The 9,056-nt window shown below is 37.0% G+C and overlaps 1 long non-coding RNA gene across 1 annotated transcript in view; it reads right to left on the bottom strand.

Annotated features, from left to right (window-relative positions):
* Nucleotides 1-5,566, bottom strand: part of LOC113470361 — an 11,850-nt gene extending 6,284 nt beyond the window's left edge. Inside the window, exon 1 of the long non-coding RNA XR_003393436.1 lies at nucleotides 5,250-5,566. This is a non-coding gene — a long non-coding RNA (uncharacterized LOC113470361). The remainder of the gene's footprint in view (nucleotides 1-5,249) is intronic.
* Between the last annotated feature and the right edge of the window lie 3,490 nt (nucleotides 5,567-9,056).

The raw sequence follows: 9,056 nt of genomic DNA, 5'->3' as shown, positions 1-9,056 counted from the left end.
ACGCTCTTCCGATCTAAGAGGGAGGTAGAGAAAGGGAAATAAAGGGATCAAGAGGAAGCTGGGAGGAGAGAGAAATAGAGGAATATAGAGATAAAGGGGAAGGGACGGATAAAGAGCGAGAGAGTGTCCGTCGCAGACAGCTGTTACCAGGAAGAGGAAAAGTTTGCTGTCAGCAAGTTCTGTACCTCTGACACTTCCTTCTGTTCAAATATCTCGTGTATCTTTGACTATTTCAACACAATGACTGAATTATCTGATTGTAAAAACGTACATTTTAGTTTAGGACTATTACACTGTACGGTAACCTCCGTTGTTAATAGTTCTCTCTGTCAAAAAAAAAAAAAAAAAGAAAAAAAAATGGAAAGTCTGATCACTTACCTTTCTGAATACATTGCACACTTTCAAAAAGTGGCCGAAATAAACTCACTCGTGTTAAAGAAGTCGAAAAAGGCTAAAATTCTAAAAAGACAAAATGTATGTCGTTTGGTAAAGTGGTACTCTGCTCCTATTTTCTGGGACCACTAGGAGCTAATGGGTTAAGTTAAATAATTTTAACTACATCTGTATGTAGAACATAAATACCCTAGTATGCTTAAACTGAAGTAAATAGGTAAGTAAGTAATATTAATACCTAATACCTTTGTATGTAGATCCCTATGAATCTTTTATAGCCCTTGGGGGAGTCGTTTGCGTTAATTTTCCTCTCTCTCCCTCTCTCTCTCTCTCTTTCCCCCCCTCTCTCTCTCTCTCTCTTTCCCTCTCTCTCTTTCCCTCTATCTCTCTCTTTCTCACCCCTGAGGAGGTGTTTGCATGCTCTCCTGATTTTGTATTAATAGAAAATTCACTTTCAACTCGCTAGTTAATTGAAAATGGTGAACTTTGAATTCAGAAACTTCTGAGTTGTGAGATTTTGAAACGGATAAGGAAGATTAGAATGGGGTAGGTTAGGTACTTGTATTATGGGATAGGTATTTAGGTTAGGTACTTGTAGAAATGCTGATGTGGTGAGTGTTTATTCCTTTGTAAGCTCCTTACGTTGTATTAATACCTAATACCTTTGTATGTAGATCCCTATGAATCTTTTATAGCCCTTGGGGGAGTCGTTTGCGTTAATTTTCCTCTCTCTCTCTCCCCCCCCTCTCTCTCTCCCCCCTCTCTCTCTCCCTCTATATCTCTCTTTCTCACTCTGAGGAGGTGTTTGCATGCTCTCCTGATTTTGTATTAATAGAAAATTCAGTTTCAACTCGCTAGTTAATTGAAAATGGTGAACTTTGAATTCAGAAACTTCTGAGTTGTGAGATTTTGAAATGGATAAGCAAGATTAGAATGGGGTAGGTTAGGTACTTGTATGGGGTAGGTATTTTAGGTTAGGTACTTGTAGAAATGCTGATGTGGTGAGTGTTTATTCCTTTGTAAGCTCCTTACGTTGTTTTTTTTACTGTTAACTGCAGTTAGACTGTGAATTTCTCTTCATAAGGATAATGCAAGGGATTTACAAATTCTGGGAAGATTCTAGACCTTCCTGGTAAATTATCCGAAAGGCTCACAATGAAAGAAAGAGCTCTTTCAGGAGAACCCTGCCACCTAAAATAACGCAAAACGAATAGAATTGATCAGGAGCTTTTTTTTTAAGAGGTTTGACAGAGGAACTGTAACTGTATTGAAAATGGTGAACTTTGAATTCAGAAACTTCTGAGTTGTGAGATTTTGAAATGGATAAGGAAGATTAGAATGGGGTAGGTTAGGTGCTTGTATTATGGGGTAGGTATTTAGGTTAGGTACTTGTAGAAATGCTGATGTAGTGAGTGTTTATTCCTTTGTAAGCTCCTTACGTTGTGTTTTTATTTTACTGTTAACTGCAGTTATAGACTGTGGGATTCTCTTCATAAGGATAAGGCAAAGAATTTACAAATTCTGGGAACATTCTAGACCTTCCTGGTAAATTGTCCGAAAGGCTCACAATGAAAGAAAAGATTAAATGGTTGGTTAGAAGAGCTCTTTCAGGAGAACCCTGCCACCTAAAATATTGCAAAACGAATAGAATTGATCAGGAGCTTTTTTTTTAAGAGGTTTGACAGAGGGAACTGTAACTGTTATGGTCTTATCGTCCCGAAATCGAAGAGAGAAGGAAGACAGGATAGGAGAAAGCCAGCCGTTCCGAGAACGAACACTATCCCATTTACTACAGTATAGCGAGCTATACTAGTAATGAAAGTGTATTGCAATCGGTCCAAATTTTCAAAATCGGGAAATGGTTGGAAATATCCGTTTTGGGATCCCCTGATGTCATGGTGTGTACGTACGTATGTACGTACTACAGGTTTAAATGGGAAAAGGTGGTACACAAAATATTTCAAGAACGGTTTGTCCTAGAGCATGAAATTTGGTATGATATACCGGTATGGTCCAAGGACGCGACCGTAACAATTTGGTAAAAATCGGAGATAAAATCCGCCCCGGGCGGGAATCGAACCCGCGGCCTAGCGCTTACAACGCAGACGCACTACCAACTAAGCTAACTAGGCTGGCTGATCAGGAGCATCATTGAATAAATTATCAAGTAAAAAAAAGTTAAAAATCCGCCCCGGGCGGGAATCGAACCCGCGGCCTAGCGCTTACAAGGCAGACGCACTACCAACTAAGCTAACTAGGCTGGCTGATCGGGAGCATTATTAAATAAATTATCGAGTAAAAAAAGTTCAATAGGAGTTTTGTGAATTGAGTTTATCTCTTGGGCGGAGGCAATTTTGGCACATCCACCATTCATAGAATGTTATAATGAGATCTCTATTCTGTCTATCTGTCTACTCTCTCTTCCTCCCTCTCCCAACTCTCTTCCCCTTTATCCGTCTCCAATAAAAATCACATAGGTAGGTACTCGTACCTAGGTACCTACTATTAATCGATTATTATTTTCTTCTTCTCTCTAGGTACTTGCTAATCTTTCTTCTTGTTTTTCTCACAAACTTTTTAACAAAAATCTTTGGATCCAACTTCCCGCTATCCTCCCGCTCCCACTAATGAGATCTCTATTCTGTCTATCTGTCTACTCTCTCTTCCTCCCTCTCCCAACTCTCTTCCCCTTTATCCGTCTCCAATAAAAATCATATAGGTAGGTACTCGTACCTAGGTACCTACTATTAATCGATTATTATTTTCTTCTTCTCTCTAGGTACTTGCTAATCTCTCTTCTTGTTTTTCTCACAAACCTTCTAACAAAAATCTTTGGATCCAACTTCCAGCTATCCTTCCGCTCCCGCCTTTTCCCTATCTGTGTTTGTGTACCACTGTTTGTGCATCTCCCCCTCTGTGGACCACCCGCTATATTTTACCTCTGGATCTTACAATTATAAGTTTTTAATTGCTTTGTTTTAGAACACACAAAGTTGCTGCGAAAACTTATTTGATTGTTCTAATTCCAAGTACAATATACTGTAGGTTATAGGGTATACTCCGTATTAGGTAGCTGAAGGAATAGGTAGAGAGTTGGTACCTATTATGTATTTGCTAATAGTTCATGAAATAAGAAGAATGGAGGAGTTGCAAGTGGGTAAAAATTACCCAAAAACGACCCCTATTATCAACCCGCCCCAGGGGGGCCATTCCATTATTTGCTCCCTTCATTAGCCCCCCTTCCCCTACTCTCTCTCTCTATCTCGCCCTCCCTTTCTCTCTCTCTCTCTCTCTCTCTCTCTCTCTCATTTTAGCTTTCGTACCATTAGGACCTGAGTTGGATAAAGTGCTATAACGGAAATGCTGAATTGGACAATAGAGAGATTTTGCACTATAACGAAAACGATAATGGTCAAGTTTATCTCCCCCTCTGTGGACCACCCGCTATATTTTACCTCTGGATCTTACAATTATAAGTTTTTAATTGCTTTGTTTTAGAACACACAAAATTGCTGCGAAAACTTATTTGATTGTTTTAATTCCAAGTACAATATAGGTACTGTAGGTTATAGGGTAATACTCCGTATTAGTGAGTTGGATAAAGTGCTATAACGGAAATGCTGAATTGGACAATAGAGAGATTTTGCACTATAACGAAAACGATAATGGTCAAGTTTATTTTGCGTAGAAGCTCAAAATGGAAATATGGTCTTCGTTATGGTTATGGGGAAACTACCTATGAGGAAGTGAAAATCCCTCTATGCGTAGAAGCTCAAAATGGGAATATGGTCTTCGTTATGGTTATGGGGAAACTACCTATGAGGAAGTGAAAATCCCTCTATTATATATATAATAAATGTTATTGGAATTTGGAAATCTAGGTGCCAGCTTTTTGTCCAGCAAAAGGAATCTGTTGTGTATTTGAGTTCTCACCAATTAGGTAACGAACGTATCAGTTTTGCATGGAAAAATATGAAAATTTAATATTAAATACTATGCAGTAAAATAATATCTTCCGAGCCTTGGCTTGGGTTCAATAGGAGAGGAAAAAAGAAGTTGCTAAAAACGATTGAAATGAAATATAATAATTATGAAAACAGGAAAACAAAATACCATTGCCAATTAAATAATTAGTTTTAATAATAAATAATAACTCCCTAATAACCATTGGAAAATGGCCCCATTTGATGTAAAAAAAAAATCTGTTGTGTATTTGAGTTCTCACCAATTAGGTAACGAACGTATCAGTTTTGCATGGAAAAATATGAAAATTTAATATTAAATACTATACTATGCAGTAAAATAATATCTTCCGCGCTTTGGCTTGGGTTCAATAGGAGAGGAAAGAAGAAGTTGCTAAAAACGATTGAAATGAAATTTATAATATTTATGAAAACAAGAAAACAAAACACCATTGCCAATTAAATAATTAGTTTTAATAATAAATAATAACTCCCTAATAACCATTGGAAAATGGCCCCGTTTGATGTAAAAAAAAGCAGATACCCATCTATCTGTCTAGGTATCGATATAGCTGTATAATTTACGAGGGTTTAGGTGGGTACTTGGGGAGTAATTTTCACAAATCATCACAAATTTATTGATTTGAAAAACAGCTACCTAGGATTGCGGCCTTGAAAATTTGTACAAATTAATTGGAAAATTTTCAAATAATTGAAATATGTTCAACTTACCGAAAGCAGTGTAAAATTAAATTAAACTCTAATTTATTTCAGCATTATTCCAAATCATCACAAATTTATTGATTTGAAAAACAGCTACCTAGGATTGCGGCCTTGAAAATTTGTACAAATTAATTGGAAAATTTTCAAACAATTGAAATATGTTCAACTTACCGAAAGCAGTGTAAAATTAAATTAAACTCTAATTTATTTCAGCATTATTCTAAGAAAAATAATACCAATTATTATTATGCACCAGAGCTCACACGCAAATGCTTTAAATGGGCCTTTAAAGTTAAATATTATGCTCAAATTGTATGTGTTCTCCTACCACAAACTTTCTGATTAAAAAAAGAAAGAGAAAAAAAAACGAGATTTCCCGAGAATGAACCTATTTTCCCTAGAATCCCTACAACGTATAATTTTAGCCTGAAAAAATTAATATTTTTTCGTACACAAAAAAAAAAATAAATAAATAAATTTTCCAATATTTCAAAGCTATTTCTAAATTTAAATATGAAATAACAATTACCTTTTGTGCGTTTTGAATTCACAATATTTGCTTTTTCCCGAACTTGTGGGGAAAAAATTACCCCTTGAAAAAAGGAAAATAAAGGAGTATAGGCAACTGGTGTTGCAGCCCGAGCTTCCAGATCGATGCTAGCTTATACCTATAGCTTTCAAAGCTATTTCTAAATTTAAATATGAAATAACAATTACCTTTTGTGCGTTTTGAATTCACAATATTTGCTTTTTCCCGAACTTGCTGAAATAACAATTACCTTTTGTGCGTTTTGAATTCACAATATTTGCTTTTTCCCGAACTTGTGGGGAAAAAATTACCCCTTGAAAAAAAGGAAAATAAAGGCGTATAGGCAACTGGTGTTGCAGCCCGAGCTTCCAGATCGATGCTAGCGTATACCTATAGGTTTATGTCTAGCTCCGTTGTCATGGTAACTGGGACGTACAACACTCCCTGTTTTTCTCGCTCTGAGGAGGAGAAGCCTTTGTGTTTTCGAGGTTGTCTAAAATAGGAACGAGCATTGTGATGGTGATGGCGATACCTTGGGCTTTGGTGACGTGAATTGGACATTTCTTGGAGAGAGGTAGGACGAAGAATAAGCTCTCTCCTTGAGATGTGGACAAAGAGAGAACAAAAGAATGGGATGAGAAAGAGAGAGAGAGAGAAAAACAAGGAAGACAAAAGAAATATGAATAAAGTATGTACATCGTTTGGAACGTCTCGTCTGTGATAAGAAAAGAAAAAAGAAAATTACATTATTTTTCTCTGCGCAGATGATGGCGATACCTTGGGCTTTGGTGACGTGAATTGGACATTTCTTGGAGAGAGGTAGGACGAAGAATAAGCTCTCTCCTTGAGATGTAAATAACGAGAGAACAAAGAAAAAAATGGGATGAGAGAGAGAAAGAAAGAGAGAAAAAAACAAGGAAGACAAAGGAAATATGAATAAAATATGTACATCGTTTGGAACGTCTCGTCTGTGATAAGAAAGGAAAAAACAAAATTACATTATTTTTCTCTGCGCAGGGTATCGAAGCCAGATCCTTTTGTGTTCTATCACGAACTTTGTTGTGATTACCATAAACTTAAGTTAGTGAATTCCATAATACCCACCTATTATTATGCAAGAAAGCAAAAACCTCATGTATAAAATCATCAGCTATCTCTAAGCCACTGGGCTGGCTTACTAAGCCAGTGGCTTTGTAGATTCTTATAAGCTTAACTGCCCCAAAGGATATGGGCCAAATCGGGATAGAGAGATAAAGTGATAGAGATCATCAGCTATCTCTAAGCCACTGGGCTGGCTTACTAAGCCAGTGGCTTTGTAGATTCTTATAAGCTTAACTGCCCCAAAGGATAGGGGCCAAATCGGGATAGAGAGATAAAGTGATAGAAGAGGAGGGGAGAAATTGAACGAGAAAGAGGGAGGTAGAGAAAGGGAAATAAAGGGATCAAGAGGAAGCTGGGAGGAGAGAGAAATAGAGGAATATAGAGATAAAGGGGAAGGGACGGATAAAGAGAGAGAGAGTGTCCGTCGCAGACAGCTGTTACCAGGAAGAGGAAGAGTTTGCTGTCAGCAAGTTTTAGAGAAAAGCTCCGCCACATTTTTCCTCTGCAAAGGCCCAAAGTTCTTGCAAGTGTCTAAAGCTCCCACTAGATGTCAGCACCCAATTCAAAAATACAACATCAGTAGACTTAGCAAGCCCTGGGAGGAGAGAGAAATAGAGGAATATAGAGATAAAGGGGAAGGGACGGATAAAGAGAGAGAGAGTGTCCGTCGCAGACAGCTGTTAACCAGGAAGAGGAAGAGTTTGCTGTCAGCAAATTTTAGAGAAAAGCTCCCCAACATTTTTTCTCTTCAAAGGCCGAAAGTTCCTGTAAGTGTCTAAAGCTGCCACCAGATGTCAGCACCCAATTCAAAAATACAACAGTAGACTTAGCAAGCCTTAGCTTGGAAAATAGCGCGCTTACCTTGTAAGCGGTAAGTTGAGGGTTCGATTTCTACCCGGGCTGAATTTTATCATACAGAGTTAGGTAAGGTTTATTCTTGTAACCAAAATGAAAATATGAACGCGGATCACATTGCAGTCTGCCCAAACTTAACACTTTATTTCTCTTCCTCTTAAATTTAATAATGCGAGAATGTCTTGAATTAGAGATACAGCATCAGACACAAACAACTTTTTACAACAATAAAAGATTTGAAAAACACGTTCCTCTTTAAAAGCTCGGACTTCCCTAGGTATGTATTCAAAGCTCGGACTTGTATCGAAGGGGATTTAGGGTAGCGAAAACTGTCACAATCCTCACAGATATGACAAAATACCTTATAGAAAATTATGTTATGACTTATGACTGGAAAATAAAACAATTTTTTAGATGTACCTATACCTAGATTATTTCTAACGGGTTATATTTATGTACATACCTAGGTACCTGGTAAAAGAAAAAAAATGGATCCCAATTTTACAATCCAAAAACTCCTCTTTCGCTTCGGATACATCTGGTATAATTTCTTTTTAATTAAAAAAAGAATATTACATTTCATTGCAAAAAACTTTTCTGCAAAAGTTGCAATAAAAAACACGAAAACACTCCATAATTTTAATTTTTATCATTTTTTTTTTCTTACTTTTTTAGCAAGAAGAAGGGGAAAGGAGTTTCGAAAAATGAAAAATTACGAGAGTTCGGGTCTAATTAGATTTGACACGCTCATAATTTTAACACCTCTGCTTTTTGTCCCAATAAATGAGATGGTGTCTAGCTTTTTATTATGAGAGAGATCTCTAGGAGATCCAGTCATCACGGGCCGAAATTTCCAGGAAAATCAGTGGGTTGGAGCATATAAATCTAATTTGTGTTAAAGCAGAGCCTTTTTACAACTTTTGGGGATATCATAGCATCATTACTAAGTGCCTCCTTTGCAATCAATGTCCATATTTCAATAATATTTTCACACTGGTATTTAAGTTCCATTACAGATTCAGAGCCCAAGTCATGTGCAATCAAAATATTCACATTTGCCGTACAAGTCGTAGTTCAGCTTGCTCTCTCTCTCTCTAGAGGTATGTTTATAACAAACTCACTCACTCACTCACTCGTCACTCACTCACTCACTTTTTAAATATCTCTACTGCGAAATATTTCACCGTTCATCCAACGTACTGGTGCGTCACAGACTCACAGTATCAACTTTTGGGGATATCATAGCATCATTACTAAGTGCCTCCTTTGCAATCAATGTCCATATTTCAATAATATTTTCACACTGGTATTTCATGTTTCATTTCATGTGCAATCAAAATATTCACATTTGCCGTACAAGTCGTAGTTCAGCTCTCTCTCTCTCTCTCTCTAGGGGTATGCTTATAACAAACTCACTCATTTATAACAAACTCATTCACTCACTCGCTTTTTAAATATCTCTACTGCGAAATATTTTACCGTTCATCCAACGT

The sequence above is a fragment of the Diaphorina citri genome, unplaced genomic scaffold (genome assembly GCF_000475195.1).
Source record: "Diaphorina citri unplaced genomic scaffold, Diaci psyllid genome assembly version 1.1 scaffold1537, whole genome shotgun sequence".
Lineage (NCBI taxonomy): Eukaryota > Metazoa > Arthropoda > Insecta > Hemiptera > Psyllidae > Diaphorina > Diaphorina citri.
Note: the sequence above shows the minus strand (reverse complement) of the source record. Positions and strands in the feature narration are given on the sequence as shown.